At 44.2% G+C, this 22,002-nt stretch overlaps 1 long non-coding RNA gene across 1 annotated transcript; it reads right to left on the minus strand.

Moving 5' to 3' along the window:
* Positions 1-957: 957 nt before the first annotated feature.
* LOC142863884 (uncharacterized) lies at positions 958-3,191 on the minus strand. Its single transcript, XR_012914533.1, has 2 exons — positions 2,940-3,191; positions 958-1,065 (listed from the first exon to the last, which is right to left on the minus strand). It is a non-coding gene; the product is annotated as an uncharacterized LOC142863884 (long non-coding RNA).
* Between the last annotated feature and the right edge of the window lie 18,811 nt (positions 3,192-22,002).

Raw genomic sequence — 22,002 nt, forward strand, 5'->3', positions numbered from 1 at the left:
TCATTCAATCAAGTGTCTACATGCCAGGGGATTCTTTCCTAGAATCTAGATCCTGTAGGATCTTAAATATAATCTTTATCCTACAGGATCTAAATTCTAGGAAAGAAACACACAAAAACTCAGTAGGAAACAAACTACAATAGAGAAAGGAATAAAGTCATGTAGAGTAACAGATAGGAAGCAATTACTTCTCCAAGAAAGAATGTCAGGGAAAAGCTGCTGACATAGAACTATTTAACTGGGTCTTGTAGGCTAAGAATTTGCCAAATAGAAAAGAACATAAAGGGAATGCCAGGCAAAGGGAACCACTTGGTATCAGAATTCACACAATTAGTTACCATTCCAGAATCCTGTTCATTATTGTGTTGAGTAACTCATACCATGGTACCACTAAGTGTTCGAAGACTGATTCCAAATTTTCTTAGTCCTCAGATCAAAAGTAAAATATTTCCTTAACTTGGATATGACACCCAGTGTTTATTCTAACCAGAGGAAAAACATCTGCCACTGAGATACAGCCACTTATGAATGACATGTTACGGCTGTTGTTGAGCTAGTAAGTATACAGGCAAAGGACACACTGCTTAACAGTGACTCTCTCAAGGGCTGTGCTGAGTAGGACAAGTTGGGACTCAGCAGGAAGATGGACAACGATGATTAGTGATACCTGCCATGGGTTTTGGAGGGGTAGAATCACAGCACATATGTTATTCCTGTCCTAAATTATATTCAGTACCTGCATTATTTGGCCATGGCCTTTATCTATAGCCCCATCCCCAATTAAAAATAGGACTGCTTCATAGTACAACTGCAGGGGACACCATTCATGCCATGCAATTGTGCTCTAAGGGGTGCCATTAATGTGGAGTCAGTATAAATGGTGCTCCCTGGAGCTGTACATAATATTGACCAAAGCTCTGCCTTTTACATGCCAACCACTGAAAACTCGTGCTTACATTTCTCTGCAGGTCTGCTCCATTCTTGCTTTTATTACTAACCAGCCTCTTCTCCTTTGCCAGTCCCATGGCAAAATATGTCCACCAAAAGCCCTCTAAGTTTTCCATCCTGAAATTCAAGCACACAAACCAAAACTGACTCTCTTTCACAGTTCTCCTTCCCAAGTCCCAGGGAAGGATTCTGATTGGTCCAGCTTGAGTCTAGAACCAACCTCTGGACCAATCACCTGTGAGGAGTAGGTTGGATCACACTTTATTAATATAGTAACTTTCGTTGTAATTGTGTAAACAGGATGTAAGGAAGAAAAGTTCACAGAAATGAGATTCTTAATACATAAAACAATAAATGTGTATTTCATATATAGGTTCTTCTAAGGTATAGTCCATGGATTATCTATCTTTGGTCACTTTATGAAACCTTTCATGTAACTGAGATTTCTCATATATTTATTGAAGGACCAGGCGCTTTTTTGTGAATGAATGAATATCGGTTTATTGCCCCATTTTAAAGAGGTTAGCTTGGAGAAGTACATTGCCTGGAGAGATAAATGTGCTTCAGTGCTCTACTAGAATTTAGGTGTATGGTTATTGACAAGACTTTTTCCACTACATGAAGGATTCCAACTGGAGACTTATAAGAAATGTAGGCAATGTAGTGTAATAAAACAAGTTTTTGCTTTGAAACAAACAGATCCAGCAAGCTACATAGCTTCTGTCAAGTGGCTTAACCTTTCTGACCCTGTTTCTTCATCTGTAAAGTGAATATCACTTACAACATGTAGTTGTTAAGAGGCATAAATCAACAGAGTGTCAAATGCTGGCATCTCTGTTAGGTTTTCAAGTAATGTTAGCTGGATTCCCTTTATGTACTAAGTGATTGACTGATCTGGATTTTAGCTGGAGTTATTTCTCAATTTCCCATCTATTTTATATGTCTTCATGTCATTCTTTTTGGACCTACCGTTGTTGATTTTTTTTTAGAAGGTAGAGACTCAGAGAAGCCAGAAACTATGTCTATGTAACTTATTTTTTAAAAAGAATACTAAGCAGAAGGCCTGCCATTTGGGGGAATTGTAAACATGCAATATCCATGCATGTTTACATTACTGAATTACTGAAACACTGAAATATTTCAGTATTAAATATTTGATTCAATACTGAATTACTGAAATAACCTCCTAACTGGTCTCTTCGCAGGTGCCCTCCAACCCATTCTTCACACAGCAAGATTTTTTCAAATCATAGATTTGAAAATCAAAATCAAAATATTTCTCTACTTTTTAAAAGGCTTCTCACTGCTTTTAGTATCAAACCCAAACTCTTTAATGTGGCCACAAAAGGCTGTATGGATCGGCCTCTGTACAGCCTCCCTGCTCGCCCTTCAGCCCTAGCCACAGCGGCTCTCCCTCCGCCGTGCTCCCTCCAGCACAGGGCCTTTGCACACGCTGCTTCCTCTGCCTGAAATTCTCCTCCCCTTTCCATTCACCTAGCTCACTCCTCTTTGGGTTTACTTCCTCAGGGCGACCATTGCTAACCTCATCTGATCTAAATTACGTCCCCCTCACAGTTTGAGTAGATGCAGCCCGTTTCCTGTATAGCACTTGGCATTATTGTCATTTATGGTTATTATTTGTCATTTACAAATACGATTATTTGACTATCTGTGTCACTACTATATGGTCCCCTCCATGAAAACAGGCACTATGTCTGGCTTTGCTCACCGTAGATCTCCCATGTCTAGCACTCCAGGTAAGTTACTCGCCTGCTATGACACAAGGTAACCGTGTGTAGTGCCTCAACAGGCAGCAGGTGCACAGGAAATGTCATTTGAATAAACGAATATTGAACAATACAAATGACCAAAAATGTATTAACCACCTATTGCCACATATCAAGTTATTCTAAAACATAGTAGCTTAAAACACCAATAATTATCTATTATCTCTCATAGTTTCTTGGGTCAGGAATTTGGTAGTGGCTTACTGAGTCCTTCACGAGGCTGGAGTCCGATGTCAGCAGGGCCTGAGTCATCTGGAGGCTTGCCCGAGCCCGGATGTCTGCTTCCAAGGTGCTGACTCACATGCAGGCAAGTGTTGGCTGGCGGTTGACAGGAAGCCTCGGTTCTTCTCCACAGGGGCCCCTCCACAGGACTGCCTGAGTCTCCTCATGACTTGGCAGCTGGCTTCTACCAGAGAAAGCGCTCCAAATGTACACAGCAGGAACTGCAATGCCTTTCATGCCCTAACATGGGAAGTTACATACCACCATGTTGGCAGTATCCTGTTGGTCACACAGGTCAGCTTTGACTCATTGTGGGCGGGGAGCACACGAGTATGAACACCAGGAGGCATGGCCGATTGGGGGCCATCTTGGAGGCTCTGCTCAACGCTCCTGTCTTAAGACTTCCCTGATGTATAAAACATTTATACAGAGGAGGCAAGCTGCCATTTCCCGGAGGCTTCTTCACCTCCCCGAGAATGCCTAGTTTCCAAATTCACAAACCCTAAGCAGTGAAATCCCAACAGGTGACACATACAGATAGAGCTCTCATGCAGGCAGTTATTCACATGACACTGCCCCCAAAGTTTCTGCCCCATCCAAATGACCAGAAGGTCAGGTAAGCTTTCCCACTATATCACCTCTGTGCTGCCACATAAAAAAACTACCACAAAACTTAGAGGCTTAAAACAACATATGTTTATCACTTCACCATTGCTGTGGGTCAGGTATTTGGGCACAATTTGGGCTGGGTGTCCTGGCCGTGGGTCTCTCCCCAGGCTACCGTCGAGGTGTGGGGCTGGGAGTTGCACTCACCCCAAGGTTCAGCACCGGCAGTGCCAGTCCGCTGGGTCGTTGGGCGAAGGGCCTCGGTTCCTTGCTGGCTGCTGCCCAGAGGCTGTCCTCTCGGCCACAGGGACCTCTCAGTGGCGTCTCACAAGAGGGCAGTTGACTTTATCGTAGTGAGCCCACGAGAGAGAGGAAGAGTACGGCTAACAGGATAGAAATCACAGTCTTTCCTAACCTAATCTTGAGAGCGACATTCCATCACTTTCACTGTAGTCTCTGCATTCCAAGCAAGGAAGCAAGGCACTGGGACCAGCCCATACCCAAGAGGAAGAGATTCCACCAGGGTGGGAATACCAGGGCCCAAAGGTCACTGGCTGCCTACCACGCCCACTAAGCTCCCTGAGTTCAGGAGTGTCTTTATACTTAGCAGAGACTTCCATTTTGCATTCCACTCCAATTTTACTATTTCTCTCCCAACCCTAGAGTTAGCCTACCCTGGGAATTTCTGGAGACAGTCATGGGAAAAATCTTCTGTGCCCGCACCAGTTTCAAGACTTCTTCCCTTTTCTTAAAATAACAAACAAACAAACAAAAAAACTGTATAGTTTTCCTGATTTCAGAAGTAATACAAGCTCATTATCAAATGCAAACATCCTAAAATGCTAAAGCTGTAAATAAAAGTATCCTAGCAATCCTTTCATATCGCAGAGATAGCCAGTGTTAACGGTGCAGTATGTCTTCTATCTCTCTTTTCAGTACATGAGAAAACATATAGGAAGAAGACAACTCTTAAAAGCAGTGAGTTGGAAGAAGGCCTCACCATTTGGGACGAATGCAAGCTCAGTCTGAGTCAACAGCGTCATGTGGTTGCCAACAGCTAATGCAATCTCTGGCTGCGTTAACAGAAGTGCAACCAACTCTTGCGTCAGTTGTGTCAGTCGGTTCTTGACTCAACCACCCACACAGAGACCTGGATGACCTCCTCATTAGCCAGTGCAGGAGACCTGCACCAAGTCCCCAGCTTGGAGCAAACTCTCACAGATCTTCTATTCTCTGTCATCCAGGGCTCCCATCATGATTTGGCTGGTGCTCGAACCTGTTCCCCGGAACGCTTGGCTCAGATTAGAAGACACTGTCTGGGAAGTCTTTCAGTCTGTTTTTCCACCTGGTCACAGTTCAAGTGCCAAAGCAGACATAGCTTGAGAATTCTTCACAAAGAGAAATGGCCCCTGCTCTCCAGCACTTAAGTTCTTTTTGGGCTCCAGGGCAGTCAGCAACATGGCCATCATCAGCAGATAATCTGGCAGAAGAGCCTTCTATGATGATGATACTATTCTACTTCCATCTCAACACTAGGGTTGGGCCTATCTTGTCCAGAACTTTTGTCACCTGCTTGACAGAAGTTGACATCACACACCAAGGCCATAACCCCATTTGTATGAGCACCGGGTAGAGAGTTGAACACATCAGAGCAGTGTCTCCCCAGGTAGGGTCATATATCATCAATGGCTCAGGAAGTGATTTCAGGTGCTACATGGACAAGCATTTCTATCATAATAATAATGATTCTGGGAGGCCGAGGTGGGTGGATCTCTCAAGGTCAGGAGTTCGAAACCAGCCTGAGCAAGAGCAAGACCCTGTCTCTACTAAAAATAGAAAGAAATTAATTGGCCTACTAAAAATATATAGAAAAAATTAGCCGGGCATGGTGGTGCATGCCTGTAGTCCCAGCTACTCGGGAGGCTGAGGCAGGAGGATTGCCTGAGCCCAGGAGTTTGAGGTTGCTGTGAGCTAGGCTGCTGCCACGGCACTCACTCTAGCCCGGGCAACAGAGTGAGACTGTGTCTCAAAATAAATTAATAAATAAATAAATAAATAAATAAATAATTTTATTGTTTTAATTCATTTAATTTTTTGGACATATATTCACATAGTTCAAAAATTAACAAATACGAAAAAAGTTCCTCCCATCACTGCCAAATTCTTCCCATCCATCGGAAATGACTTTTAATAATTTATTGATTTTAAGCATATACAACTTTAGATGCCCTGATACCTTCCTCCTTTACAAACATATCATTTGATACACAATTCTGAATCTTGCTATTTTATTTTAACAATAGTTTCCTCTTTTATTTTATAAATTTTGAGGGGTTACATGGATATATTACATACTGGTGAATTCTGGGTTTTTAGTGTAAACATCACCTGAAAAATATACATTGTATCCATTAAGTAATTTTTCATCCTCAACATCCCCCCACCCTTCCCCCTTCCAAGTCTCCAATGACTATTATTCCACACTCTACATCCACGTGTGCACATTATTTAGCTCCCACTTATACATAAGAACATAAGGTATTTGACTTTCTGTTTCTGAGTTGTTTCACTTATGATAATGGCCTCCAGTTACATTAATCTTGCTGCAAAAGACAGGACTTCATTCTTTTTTATGGCTGAATAGTGTCCTAGGGTGTATACACACACACACACACACACACACACACACACATACACGCACACTTTATTTATCCAATCCTCTGTTGAAAGACACTTAGGTTGTTTCCATATCTTTGCTATTATGAATAATGCTGCAATAAATGTATAAGCGCAGGTGTTCTTTCTGACATAATGATTTATTTTCCTTTGAGTAGATCCCCAGTAGTGGAATTGCTGGGTTGAATGGCAATTCTATTTTTAGTTCTTTGAGAAATCTCTATTCTGTTTTCCATAGAGGTTGTACTAATTTACATTCCCACCAACAGTGTATAAGTGTTCCCTTTTCTCTGCACCTTCACCAACATTTGTTATCTCTTTATATATATATATATATATATATATATATATATTTTTTTTTTTTTTTTTTTTTTTTTTTTTGAGACAGAGTCTCACTTTGTTGCCCAGGCTAGAGTGAGTGCCATGGCAGCAGCCTAGCTCACAGCAACCTCAAACTCCTGAGCTTAAGCAATCCTGCTGCCTCAGCCTCCTGAGTAGCTGGGACTACAGGCATGTGCCACCATGCCCAGCTAATTTTTTCTATATATATTAGTTGACCAATTAATTTCTTTCTATTTATAGTAGAGACGGGGGTCTTGCTCTTGCTCAGGCTGGTTTCAAACTCCTGACCTCAAGCAATCCGCCCGCCTCAGCCTCCCAGAGTGCTAGGATTACAGGTATGAGCCACCATGCCCAGCCTCTATATTTTAATAATGGCCATTCTGACTGATATAAGATGATATCTCAATGTGGTTTTAATTTAATTTCCCTGATGATCAGCCACGATGACCATTTTTCATATACCTTTTGGCTATTTGTATGTCTCCTTTTGAAAATGTCTATTCATGTTCATTACCCACTTTTTCACGGGGTTATTTGTGATTGAGTTGTTTGAGTTCCTTGTAAATTCCAGACACCAGTCCCCTGTTGTATGCATAGTTTGCAAATATTTTCTCCCATTCTGAAGATTGTCTATTAACTCTGTTGATTATTTCTTTTGCTGCACAGGAGGTTTTAACTTAATTTAAGTCCCATTTGTCTATTTTTGTTTTTATTGCTTATGCTTTTGAGGCTTTAGTCATGCATTCTTTGCTTAGACCAATGTCCAGAGGGGTTTCTCTAGGTTTCTTCTAGTGTTTTTATAGTTTCAGATCTTACATTTAAATCTTTGATCCATCTTGATTTGATTTTTATATATAGTGAGAGATGGGGGTCCAGTTTTGTCCTTCTGCATATGGCAGTCCAGTGTTCCCAGAACCATTTATTGAAATGGGTGTACTTTCCCCAGTATATTTTTTTATTCACTTTGTCAAAGACCATATGAGCCTTTATTTTTGGGCTCTCTATTCTGTTCCATTGATCTAGGTGTCTACTTTTATACCAGGACCATGCTGTTTTGGTTACTATAACCTTGTAGTATAACTTGAAATCAGGTAAGGTGGTGCCACCAGCTTTGTTCTTTTTGCTTAGGATTGCTTTGGCTATTCAGACTTTTTGTTTGTTTGATATGAATTTTAGGATAGTGTTTTCTAATTCTGTGAAAAATTACATTGGTATTTTGATAGGGATTGTACTAAATTTATAGATTGCTTTAGGCAGTTTAGCCATTTTAATGATTCTACACCTTGCTCTTTTAACAGTAATTTCTTATCAGTACATAGAGAGCTTCCTCATTCTTTGTTTATGGCTGTGCAGTTTTCTGTTGTCTAACTAGTCTCCTAGTTAGACATCGGAGGGACAATCAGATTGTTTCCAATTGTATACTATCATACTAATCTTATAATGAATGTTCTTGTATATACATTATTTCATACATCTGTGGAAGTATTTATTGAATAAATTTATAGAAGTAGAATATTTGGGTCAGAGGGTTTATTTATTTTAATGAATATTAGAAAAAAGTATAGCTAGCATACCAAATCCATAATTTCATTTTTTAAAGTGAGGCTGATTTTAACAGGTGAATCAATAAGAGAACAGTACTAAAAAATTAGCAGCATTGGTGTTTGAAAATATGGCTAAAAATTATAAAAGTAGTAAGTAAAAGGGCTGGAGTTTAAGAAACACTAATCTAGAATGGAATTATTAACCTCCCTGCCAAAACATTCCCAAAAATCTGTTTTCCTGCAGGGTCAAAGATGCCATAGTTAGTATACAGGAAAGAAGAGGGCTTTGGAGTCCAGAGACTTTCCTTCAAATGATTGTGTGTCTTACAGTCTCTTGTAGCCTCACTCTTCTTATGTGCTAAAGTTGTATTGTCAGGGAGGAGTAAGTCAAGTGCCTGGAACATAGTGCCTACTTGACAAATTGTGGCTGTGAATTTGAGGAAGAGAGAGAAGTTAGAATCTCAGTTCTGGCTACTACCTTTCCTTTTCAACTCTCTCTATTGAGTTAATGATAGCTAAAAGTTAAGCCAGACACAATATATAATAGGGTGTGTGACCTGCTAAGAAGGTCCCTGCTTGCTCTTTTTTCTGCTGTCACTGTCTTCAAATTCTTAATAATTCTGAATGAGAGGACTGTATTTTCATTTTGCACAGAGGTCCTGAAAATTCTGTAACCAGTCATACAAGGCCTCCTCCCTCCTGCACCCCACTCCCCCCACCCCCCACCCACCACCTACAGACTATGTCCTATTGCTCCTAAGGTTGCTGCTGGGTGAACCCTCCCCCTTGGAACCACCTAAGGAAGTTAAAACTTGGTCACTTCTGCGGTAGTCTGGGGGCCCCTGTGCGGACACCTTTGGTTCTAGTCCTACCAACTCTCAGGAACGTCCCCAGAAGCCACACTCAACATCACCCAGGGAGCAGCTTTGGGAGCCTGGTGCCAAGTTCCCTGGGTTTTCCAGGAAGCCTTAACTGGCCAGACACCGGGTCTGGAGGTCCCTCAGTGACTTCTGTCCCCCATTGCGCCCCTGAGCTCCATGGAAACACTTAACCTCCTGTGCCCCTCTTGCCCTGTGTTTTGACCATGAAAACACTGTTTTAGGGATCAGAAATTCAAATTTGGATTCAAATCCTGGATTCAAATCCTGACTTGCTCATGTACTACCTGAGTGAACTTTCACAAGTCCCTGCGATTCTCAGGAGCTTTCGTTTCCTCATCGCAGAATGGTTATTAGGACGACGCCTAATGCGCTGGTTTGTTGTGAGACCGAAGCAAATTTACAACAGAAAAAAAAAATGAACAAATGGTCTTTGTTTTGTGGGGTGTTGATCCTCTGTTCTGACATTCCCATCCTCCTACTGCAGGCTGACTTGAGCAAAGGGCTCACAGCGTGCTGGGTCCCACCTCGTGAGCTGTCCCTGGCCCGGGGACATTCAATTCCACCTCTGTCCACACGGCCAGCAGCTTCCTCTGGGTCCATTTGCTCCCAGTTACGGGACCATTTCCTCCTTAGAATTCCTGTCACAGGAGAGCTTTGCAGAATAGTTTATTACACTGCGGTATGATTAAAGCTATAAAATTCATGACACTCTGTGCAGATTAAATGCTGTGGAAATCCTCGTTTACACAGAACATTGGACTTCCTACTTTAGAATCGACTGTATTTTTTACTAAACACAGTTTCTCATACTTCCCTCCCTTCCACTTTGGATTGTCTGCTTAGTAGGTGGGACATCTATTTCTTACACACTCGGTTCTTCCAGACCCTCCTGCTCTCTCCTCCCATCCCTCTCCATTGGGACGTAGAGTCCTGGAAGGAAGGTGGGGAGAGGGGTTCTGAAGCCCAGAGAAGTGGTTCCTAGCGGGGCAGGGGAACATTAAGAAGCTATTGAAATATTTCAGGCAAGAAATAACAATGCCAAGACAGCCTCGAGAAGAGAGGATGAGTGTGGATAAATGGCAAAGACGATGCGTGGCTGCACATGGAGACAGAGCTGGAGCCAAAGGGAGGCTGGTGACACCCAAGGCTGGCTGCCGCAGGAAGTGGAGCAGTAACCTCACCCCCTACACTGTTATGCAAACAACTCTCAAGCCATGCTCCTGCCCACATGGCTCCCCAGAACACACATCTGAGCTCGACTGGTGTGGCCTTTAAACAACAGAGACTGAACTTTGGGACAGCCCTAATGAAGGCAGGGGGAGCCCGGGGAAAGAGGCCGGTGGAGGCTGTGGGGGCGTGTCAGAGAGGCAGGGGGAGAGTGAGGACAATGCGGCCACCCGTGTCAGGAGCCAAGAATCGGGGTGGACAGGGCAGAGTGCTGTGGCAGGTGAGGGGCTGAGGGCCAGGGGAGGCCACTGGCAGGGGTGGGGCAGGGGACAGAGGAGGCGGATGTCAGATCAGATCAGGAACAGTTGAGGAGACAGGGGGAGCTGCTTTCTCTTGCACTTTGAAAAGAAGAAAAGAAAACCCCACCTTTAGGGAGCTTGACGCCCAAACAAGCGATGATGGCATGGGAAGAAGAGAGGTTGCCCCTGGTCTGCAACCCTCACCCCTTTGCCTCTGCGACTTCCTCACACCAGGCGAGTTGAAAGTCTTTCTGAAACCTGGGGCAGTCTGTGGTAACACATGTCCCCTGAGGAAACATGTCTTCTCCTCTTTCCGCACTTGCACCAGCTGAACTGGACTGAGCAGCTAAATTCCCAACAGCGCCCAGGGTCCCCAGGGGCCCGGAGAAGTTAGTGCCAGGGAGCAGGGACTCGGAGTTCCTCAGAGCCAGCTGCAAGGGGCGAGGTCTGCAGTGAACGATGCAGGTGTTTTCCAAGAGCGCTTCCTCTCCTCTGTGCACAAAAGTCTGAATGTCGGACGTGCTCCCGGGGCAGTGTGACGTAGAAGAGAAGTAATGATTGCAGCCAACCAGCAAAAGTCCTCCCCAAGGAATTGTGCGGCAGTGGGAAGGGCAAAGGTCCACCTGTGTCCTCACTTTACCTCAGAGAAGACTGGGCAGCAGAGGGCTGAAACTAACCAAGTCAGCGTGTAGCAATAGATTTCTCAGGCCTTCATGGAAAATTAGCAGGATCTGCCTGGCCCCTTCTCCTAAACCTCTACCTTCCCGGTGTCACTGCCTATTTGTCACTGTGGCTCCCCAGTGGTGAGCCTGAGTTCATATGCGCCAGCTTTACCCTGAGGACAATTATGTATCTAATTGCTGCGGCTGCAGAGGACTAGGAGCCTGCAGGGGCAGGGGGGGTGCTGGCAACCAGCTACCACAATAACAGTTGCTCTCTATTGAGTTCTTGCCATGTGCCAAGATGCATTTCATTTGCTCCTTACAAAACCCCATGGATGGTAAAAAGAAGCTGAGTCTTAGGTTAAATAATTTGTTCAAGGTTACAGACCTCACAAATGACCAGGATTCAACCCAGGTTGGGCTGACTCCAAGGCCAGTTTGTGCTGTGTAAGGAAGAAGGAAAGAGAAATCGCCACCCCCTGAGCATTTCATCTATTATCAATACACGGCATAATTTTTTTTCTTTCCTAGATTCCAAAGTATGTCAAAGACATATCCGCTACAAACCTGGGTTTTTTGTTTTTGGTTATTTCCCCCCAAACAAACAAACAACAAAAGCAGACACCTTTCTTTCAGGCATGGTGCTGTCCTTCCTAGAGGCAGGGAATGATCGGACGTTTGGAGGCATCCTAAAATTTTGCCCCCTGACCTGACGGACTCAAGCCCTTCCATTGACACAAGTACAAAAGCTGTGACTTCCTGAGGGCGGTGGGGATGGAGGCCAGGCCTCAGCAGTCGGGCGGGAGGAGGCTGGGAGCCCGAGGTCGGAGGCTTCCCTCGGCACGAGAGCCTGCCAGGGCATGTGGTCTCTGGAGTGACCGAATGTTTCAGCCCACCACCTTGCCCTCCTAACTTTTCAAAAGTTTACATAAACTAGAAATGTTTCATCACTCTGGGACCCAAAACAAGTTTCTGTAGAGATAAATAAATACAAAAATAGCCGGATCTTTTAAAAATGTCGGAGACATTTGGAATTTGGGTTTCCTGGCACGGCCCTGTGTTTTCCTAGTTCAGCTGTGGTCCCAGGAGCTGACCCCCATCGACCTCAGTCTCGAACACATTTTAGCTGAAGAGAACCGGGCCTGTAGCCCCATCCCTGCCAGCAGTGAGCCCCCTGGGCGCTGGTGCCTTCTTCAATCCCATGGGGCCACCCGAGGTTCCCAGAATTCTTCTCTGGCGCAGGCTGGAGCCCCCTGACGAAAGGGAGGCAGGGGCTGACTGTACCTGCTAGTGGGACTGGGCTTTGGTGACTCTAGCTCTCCTGAAATCATTCGTGAAGCTACAAATAAAGTATTGCTAAGGTCAGTGGCCAAAGCCACGTGGAGGCAAACTCAACGACTTAGATTTTCTTTCCCTGGGGAAGAAGTAGATGCAGTCTTGTTCCCTGGGGCTTTCATTTTAACTCTGCGGAAAAATCCGTGTCACCTGCTAATGTTCCCATCGAGCTGCTTTCAGGCCCACGCAGAGACTCTTCAGACAACTGCTTGCTCTGGTTTCTGCTCCTGGCAGCTATGGCAACCTGGGGACCAGCTGGAGGCTCAGACACACAGCGGGGCTGTCCTCCCAGCCCGGGGAAGAGCACTGCACGGGATCGCACTCGCAGAGTTTCAGGATAGAGTTCTGGCGCACAAACGATACGTTTAGTTGACCATTAAGTGTCTTTCCATATCAGATGGTTTCTACTCAATTCTAGGTAACTGATTAACAAATTGGCTCTTTGTTACATTTTTATGTCAAGTGTTCATGCTTTAAATTTAGCAATTCGAAGTGTAGCAATTCACTTTCATTTCATTCAGGAAAAATGTCACAATGCTGTATCTCTGAATCAATGATCTCCTAAACTACACTGTAATCATTTTATCAATCCTTATTCTCACTGTCGTTACTTGAGGAAAAGAAAAGGAGAACTGAAATTCAAGGTTGGTGGTAAGCTTAGTTAAGCCCTCAAATAATTACGAAGCCTCGATTTGCATACTGCAGTAGTCTCTAGAGCAAAGAGGTGATCCTTGCCCTGAATAAAACTTACATGTGATTTGAAATAAGAACAGCTTGGATAAAACAATCAGGGAATAACAGTGCGATACTACAGCAGTCCCCTCTCATCCATGGAGGATATACTGCAAAACCCCCAATGGATGACTGAAACCTCGGATGTCACCAGACTATACATACATTATGTTTTTTCCTATACAGTAGGGGACAGGGCGGATACACAGCGTGGATACAGTAAGCAAAGGGGTGACTCATGTCCTGGGCAGCTGGAGCCGGACTGTGAGATTTCATCATGCTATCCAGAACGGCTTGCAATTTAAAACTTATGAATTATTTCTGGAATTTTCCATATCATCTTTTCAGAATTCAGTTGACCATGGGTAACTGAAATCTCAGAAAGTGAAACCATGGATAAGAGGAAACTACAGTAAGCTCTATATCATATGGGCTGGACACCATTTCCAGAAGATGTAAACGCCTTATGCTTCATTTCTTAGGACTTTGAACAAATGTATTCAAATTAATTCTGCCTTTTTCCAGAATTAAAGTGTTCCAACACATTGGCTGTTCTCATGTGCCATCTTCAGTGAACCAAAGGGATCCCTTCTTTTTTTTCTTTTTGGCTGTATTTCAGCCACCTGGTCTTCAGGGAGAGTTTCTGTGCCTTTTATAATGTGTGAAGCTACACAACCTGTCTAGATCCCAAATGACTCTTTTGGGTCCAGTTTGCTAAATCTTGAGCCAGCGTTTGATAGATTGTCATTATTGCTCTTGCTTTAGAAGTTATTTCCCAACCATTTAAGCCTTGGGTTGGGGTTTCTGCACTTTGACCCATTGCTCCATGTTTTCCACCACCCAGCATCCATTCAAGAAGGTAAAAATCATAGAATCTTAGGTTTCTTTATTCTTCGTGAACCTGGGGGGAAAACACCTGTTACTGTTGGCTAATTAATTTCCCACTTTAGCTCTCAGAATCAAACCACCAAACCCAGGGTGAGCAGGAGGAACATTTCCACTTCTGGGGGAGGCCGAGGTTCGCTGAGGAGGGCAGAGGAGAAGGACCCAGGGGTTGGTGGCAGGTCCAGGCTTGGGAAGCCCTAATTTAGAGTCTCTCTTTTTCAGTGAGCCACAGGGGGCGATCGGGTGGCACTTGTTAAATGATGAGCTGAGTCCTCTCACCCTCATTCAGTTCCTGGGTCTCTCCTGAGTCACACTCGGGGATGAGGAAGTCAAAAGGGCTGTGAACTGAGCCTCCACGTCATATGGTTCTTTTTCCCTAATTTGGTCTGGCAGGCTGGGCACAGGGGCCTGGGAAACATAACTTTTTGGCAAGGGTGGAGGAGAAATCTATTGCTCTCTATGCTCCCATTCGCTGTCTGAGCTGACACTCTGGATGAAAATTTCCAGAGGGCTGGAGCTGAACCATAATTATCCTTTTTATTTTTTCTTTATTTTTTTTAACAGTATCAGTGAGGACACACGTGATTTCTAGGCTTGGAAAATTTCCTAATGATAAGGGTGATGCAGAATGAAAGCAAAAACATCCACTTCAGAGAATTCTACTTTTGTGGCAAACATACATTTTCCCACTAATACAGATATGCAAAAAAGGGAAATCTCTATTTCTCCCAACTCTCTATTTTTAGTTCTCTATTTCTTCTGGAGGCAGAAAACATAATCTCACTGAGTTCCAAGCATACTTAGACACTGAAGGTTTAACCTTCTCAAGTCCCCCCACTCTGATATCCCTAAACTTTTCTCAGTGAGCATCTGTCACTTCCTCCCTTTGAAGCTACTTTTGGGAGAAGATGTGGCCTCCAGCGTCCCTGCTCTGGACTCGAGTCCCAGTCTAGGTGTAACTCCTGTTTCTCCCCCAGCTGATCTCGGCCTTCTTTATCTTCTGGGGGTGGCAGGGAGGTGAGGCAGGGTGTAGTTGGAAGAAGAGAGATTGGTGGAGGCCGGGCACAGGGGCTCATGCCTGTGATCCTAGCACGCTGGGAGGCCAAGGTGGGAGGATTGCTTGAGCTCAGGAGTTCGAGACCAGCCTGAGCAAGACCCCTTCTCTACTAAAAATTAGTAGAGAAAAATTAGCCAGGCTTGGTGGCACACACGTAGTCCCAGCTACTCGGGAGGCTGAGGCAGCAGGATTGCTTGAGCCCAGGAGTTTGAGGTTGCTGAGAGCTAGACTGATGCCATGGCACTCACTCTAGCCTGGGCAACAAAGCGAGACTCTGTCTTAAAAAAAAAATACAAGGGGGGCGGGGTAGGGGGACCCATTCATTAGTACTTCACAGTGTCACATCACACACTGTGCTGCTGGGGAGATGCTCCTCTCTGTCCTATTCCGCAGTCCCTTGTACGACTGACTCTCAACAATGGCTGCCCCTTGTTGGGCAAAGGGCTCAGAACCAACACTAGAGGCTTCCCTGGGCACAGGCTGCGCTCAGGGCAGAAGGTCCACAGCCTTTTGCTCTCGCAGCATCCTGAAGACAGGTGAGCTCGGGCGGGGCAGACAGGATGCTCTGCAGGCACCCTGTGCCCTGATGCCTGCCATCCTGTTTCCCTTTTCCCTCCTCTTCTGTCCTCCTATCCTCCCCCTCCTTCCCTCCTCTCTCCTCTCCTTGGAAGTGTGATTTACATATAATAAAATGCACACGTGTTAAGTGTACAACTTGGTGAATTATGACCTGTGTGTACATCCGTGTCGTCATCGTGAGAGCTGTCCCTTTCTAACAGAAGATCGTGAGTACAGTCTTGCAACTGGGATGAACATAGTCTGAAAAATAGCCCGTCCCATCACCTGACTTTGGACGCCGGCAGTTTATAGGGGTTTCCGGCTTGTGAATTCTTTAGCTCCAGCGCCGCCGCTCACACTGCTGGGTGAGGAAGCCGCACCAGGGAACTGTCGCAGCCCACCGGCTCTGCAGGGACCCTGCACCTGTCGGGGAAGGGAATCAATGGCCATCGACTTCCGCCAAGTCCCAGACGGGAGCGGCGGTGGGTCTGTTCCCGACTCATCAGTCACACGAATGTCCTCCCCAGGTGAGGGTGGGAGGACAGAGGTCAGCCGCTGCATCTTGCAGTGTCTGTCGCCCTGCTTGTGCTGTGGGCTGAGCTACGTGGGCGAGACCCCTGTGGCTTCATTTCCTGGTCACATACCAGCGCAGAGACACAGCGCAGACCAGAATCGGCTGAGAACTGGCCTGAGGTTTTTTCGATTGTAGCCATGGCCTTTTTACAGAAGACATTTTCTTTCACTGCTTTTAGGTGCTCCCCACAATTAACAGGGTCCTGGGACCCCTCAAAAGCAACATACCAATTCATCCAGGGGCTTTGCTCTGAAAGATGCTAGCTGTCAGCTTTGGATATTGATACGATCTTTTTGTACCTTGTAACACACTAAGAGATTATCCGGGTCTCTGGGTGGGTGGTCGAGTCAGGAAACAACTGACACAAGAGTTGGTTGCACTTCTGTTAATGCCGCCTGAGATGGCGTTAGCTGTTGGCAATCACAGGACTGTGTTGACTCAGACTGAGCCTGCAGTGGGCCCAAATGGTGAGGCTTCTCCCAGCGTACTGCCATTAAGAGTTGTCTTCTTCTGATGTTTGTGCAGTTGAGTCTTCAAACTTGGAGCAGATCTGCACATTTATCCCTAGCAAGTTCCCCTTGGAGATTTTGTGAATCAACGTGAGTCTGGCAATATTTCAATTCTGATTCTGAATACGTGTTGATGCTCTCTCTCCAACCTTTGAGTTCTTTGTAAATCTGATCTCAATTGTTTATAGAAAGTTTAAAAGCACAGATGACATTAATAAGTTAAGAAGATTTTGTAGACATAATAGTCAGCCAAGTAAACTGTCTAATATTTAGCCAACTAAATTGTCTAAACTGTCTTGTCTAAGGAATATCTTGGCCAAATATCTTACTGATATTTGCATAAGGCAACTTCTCAATCAACCTATCGGGAAAGTCCTCTCAAAAAAGGAAAAGAGTTTGCTTTGACCTGAATTGTTCTTAGTAAACTCCTGCTAGTACCTCAAGGTCCCAGCTTCCTTTTTGTTTCCAAGTGCCTTTGTTTTAAAACTCTTCCCAGAGGTCAGGCCATAAATCTCTGATGTTGTTTCTAGAATTCACAGCTTTTAGAAAACCACAATCACACTTGCCCATCCTGGCTTCCAGCGTGCAACCTACTCTCCATGATGCTTCAGTTATTGACAAGGTTTTAGGGACCACACTTGCAAATTCCTTGGTTCCTGGGATTTAATGAGTCTGAATTTGGTACATGGAATTTTTTAAAATAAAGCAGCTAGCAGCTTTCCACCATCCTCTGTCTGGGACCTCGGTTCCCTGTGTAACTTGGAAACAAAATAGGAGCTCTGCTTTCTCTCTGACATCTGCCAGATGTCATTTTGGAAACAAAATAGGAGTTCTGCTTTCTCTCTGACATCTGCCGGCGTGACACCATCTGCACCAAGCCACGGCCCTCCCTGCACTTGCTCCTCGGATACTAAAAGGACCTTGTGTTGTGCTCAGTATTTTTTGCAGCCTCAGCTCACTCTGGGCTTTGGCTTTCCTTATATTCTGCTATAATCTCAGCCAGGCATTGGATTTCTCCTTGGTCAGGAGCCATGGCTTCCATCATCCGTGTGTCCGGCCCTCTCAGGGAGTTCCCTGGGGAGCCCCATTGCTTCCCCTTCTCCTTCAGCTCTGTCTTCCTGAGTAATACGTGGCTGTTTGCTTCTGAGAATCTCCTGTCTGTCTTTGGCAATCCATTGCTTTTGAGTCTTGGGTTAGGGGCTCATAGCTATTTTTCATTTTATTACTAGTCAAGTCTTATTTGGGGATACAATAAAACTAATGGCAGCAAACCTAAGCAAATAGCCCTTACTGTAAGGGCTTAGGCTTGGGGTGGAAATTCGAATGGGCTTCAGGAAAGGCTGGAACCAGGGGCTTAAAAGTCTTTCCTGTGTCTCAGCTCCTCACTGGACACCAACTTCACTCCCTCTACGCAGTATGGCTTCCTCTGCTTTCCCGCACCTCAGGGCAGAACGTGGTAGAACCACAGCTCGTAAGCTTGTACATCTCTCCATCCTAAACCCAGATTCACAGGAGACAGAACCTACTGGGCCCAGCTGGTCAGCTGCCCACCATGGGCTAGGCAGCCACGTGGCCACAGGGCCCACCCTCCTACTGTGGGTGAGACAGGCACTTCCTCGAGAGGAAGAAGAAGGAACACACCCCAGCCGGTGTCTACTCTCCACTTACCCATTCACTCATTCAGCAAATGTTTATCATATGTCCAGACGCTGTTTTAGTTGTTAGGGGCATTACAGGCGAAGCAAAAGAGAATCCTTAAAAATCCTATTTTGCTAAACGTGGGGTACATTTCTAACTCTTCTGCACCCCTCCTCCTTCCTGCTTCTGTACCATAGCATGGTCAGTTTCTGCTCCTTCGACGTCAGGACTGTCTCGTGTAGAGCAGGCTCTCCCCTTAGACACCACCGGCTTGGGAACACCTGCCGGAGGTATTGAAATATGCTGGAGAAACACATAAATGGACTGTCTGGAAGTGTGTATCTCCCTAGAGAAAAAGACGCATGGAATTCTGAGCACGTCTAAAAGAGACCCTTGGCTCTATGAGTAGATCAGGTTTAGTAGAAGGGTACTCTGGAAAGAAAATACATTACTAAAAAAGGCAATTGCATCCAAAAAGAGAGAGTTGCTAAGATGTGCAGGGCTAGAATCAAGCCAGATCAGCCATATTTTTTTTAAAAATGTTTTAGATCAGCACATATTTACTAGCCTTGGCCACAGATGTCTGTGGAGAATGTAAAGAAATAGGAGTTGTGCTGCCTGTTCCCGAACGGCAGCTAGCTGGATGGGTAAGGCAAGAAATAGGTAATGTAACATAGAGCCCTTGTGTTTGGGGGTTTGATTATAAAATGCTATAGGAATTCAGAGAAAGAGAAATTGCTGAGAATAACTTGGGTCAGGGAGACTTCATGTAGGAGGCAAGTCTAAGCCGAGTTTTTAAGGGTGAGCAGGATTTCAGATCTGCAGAAAAAAGTCAAAGGACAATTTCATAGTGAGGATCTGGTGTATTTACTTGCCCCTCTCAAGATTTAGAGCTGCAGTCATTATGTATTCATTCATTCATTCATCAAACTTTAACTGAGTGGCCACCGATGTAGGGGCTGGACATCGTGTATATAAAAGGTACAAAGACGAAAAATACCCCGATCACCAGTGTGCTTAATATAAGCGTTGTTCAAATGAGCAGGCATTAGACATGCCCTCATTTTGATCTATTAATAAAATGATAGGACAGATGCATGTAGTCTACCAAATTAAATAATTACACCGACGTTTAGAAGCACCTTCTACAGCATTGATAGTTCACATATATTTTGAGAATCTACCATGTGACAGGCACAAAAGATACAGTAGAAAAATCAGACATGAGTCCTGTACTCCGTCCGGGAGCTTACAGTCTAGTTGGGAGACAGTCTTAAACATGTAATTAACAATCACATGTAGCGGGACACACACTAGGAGAAGGAGAGAGAGACTTCTCTGGGAGCACGGGGCAGGAATCACGAGCCCAGCTGGTGAATCAGAGAAGAAGACTGGAACTGTATGGTTGTGGCAGGCTGAATTCTAAGATGAGCCCCCAATTATCCCTGTCTTCAAGTAACCTGCTCCCCTTGAGTGGGAAGGTCCTATAACTTGCTTCTAACCAATGGAATATGGCAAAGGTGAAGGGATTTTGCAGAGATAATTAATGTTCCTAAGCAACTGACTTCAAATTAATCCAAATATGTCCTGGGTGGGCCTGACATAATCAGGTGAGTCCTTTAAAAGAGAGTCTAGAGGTGAGAGAATCAATGAAGCAGAGACTCTCTGCGCCTCCACTGCTGGGCTTGAAGAATCAAGCTTCCGTGGATTCTATAGCTACAAGGAAATGAATTCTGCCAACACCAGGAGGGGGCCGGGCACGGCGGCTCACGCCTGCAATCATAGCACTCTGGGATTGCTCGAGGTCAGGAGTTCGAAACCAGCCTGAGCAAGAGGGAGACCCTATCTCTACTATAAATAGAAAGAAATTAATTGGCCAACCAAAAAATATATATATTTATATATATAATATATATTTATATATTATATATTTATATATTATATATTTATTATATTATTATTATAATATTTATATATTATAAATATATATTTACAATATATATTTATAAATATATATATTTATATATATAAAATACATATATATTTATATATATATATAAAACATATATATATATATATTAAAAAGTACCAGGAGGGAGCTTGGTAGGAAGCAGATGCCTTCCCAGTCCAGGCGCCAGATGAGAATGCAGCCTGGCCAACACCCGGATCCCAGTCTTGGGAGAAACTGAGCAGAGGACCCAGGGAGTGTGCCCAGTCTCTTGACCCATGAAAACTGTGGGTAAGTGTGTGTTATTTTGAGCCATTAACTTTGCGGTGATTTCTTACGCAGCAATAGAAAACAAATACAATAGCAGATGAGGCAGGACTCACTTGAGATGTCTTCCCGGAGAAGGAAAACTTTGAGCCCTAAGGTTTTCAATAGCCCTGCTGAACGACAGGACCCATGTTGAGTTTTCCGTGTCTCCCGTGTGAAATCCAGCCCACGTTGATATATAATCAATGAGGTTCCCTGCCCACCTCCTGAGGGTTTCCTAGGAGTCTTGGACTCAAGTGTAACTACTGGATGTCAGAGTTAAAGGCAGGAAAAGTATATACTTTTTCCTACTATTACAAATGTACCTCACTTTATGCAACCAACATGATACTAACAAACTCTATAAAATTATATTTTTCCAAGTAAGATTCGATTTTCTTATTTTTTGGTTCATTTGATCAATTAGCAAGTGTTTATGGAGCACCTGCCACAGGCCAAGAAACTATGTTAAGGATGGTGAAGGACTGAAGGAAAATGCAAACATGGTGCTGTCCCTCCAGGAGCTTGAGAGAGAAGCCTCGTGTCCCAGAAAAAGTTAAAGAGCAATAGAACACCAGACCCTGAAAATGAGGATGAGGAGGTAGTTGATGAGTGCCAAGGAATAATGAGTTTTATTTTGATTTTACAGGCTCCTTCCTCAGAGAAATAGGAAGATATTGGGAATGTTCTTAGCTTCCAGCTAAATGAATACATGCAACAGCAGTTCATGATCCCTTAGCCAGTCATATGTAAATCTTGCTTATTCAGAATTTTGGAATAATTTTGAAGACGCTGAGCTGAAACCTTGAATTATTCAACTTAATGCATCAACAAAATGTACTCAACAAATAATGTTTATTGAGCAGCTGCTATATGCCAAGCATTGTACTGAGAATACAAGGGTGTGACTATCAGACTGTCTTAAACCATAACCAATAGAAAACTCAACGATAAACACATATATTATCTAACCAAACACGAAGTCTCAAGGTAGGCCAGCTTTAAGATTTCGTAGAAAATAGAGAATGTAGCATATCTTACCAGTATCATTAAGGATCATGTTCTGTTTATTTTTCCATTCTCTTTTCCTTGGAACAATGGCCTGTTCTTACCTAGTTCTCCTCATGGTCATAAGATAGTTGTCACTGTTCTAGGCACGATATTGTCCAGTGGAGAAACAAGTACTGTTTCTTCTCATGTGTCTTTTTTTTTTTTTATCAGTGAGGAAAAACTCTTTCCAGGAATTCCTCAGCAGATGTCCTCTAATGTCTCATTGACCATAATTTTTTTTGAAACAGAGTCTTACTCTGTTGCCCTGGGTAGAGT

The sequence above is a fragment of the Microcebus murinus genome, chromosome 23 (genome assembly GCF_040939455.1).
Source record: "Microcebus murinus isolate Inina chromosome 23, M.murinus_Inina_mat1.0, whole genome shotgun sequence".
Lineage (NCBI taxonomy): Eukaryota > Metazoa > Chordata > Mammalia > Primates > Cheirogaleidae > Microcebus > Microcebus murinus.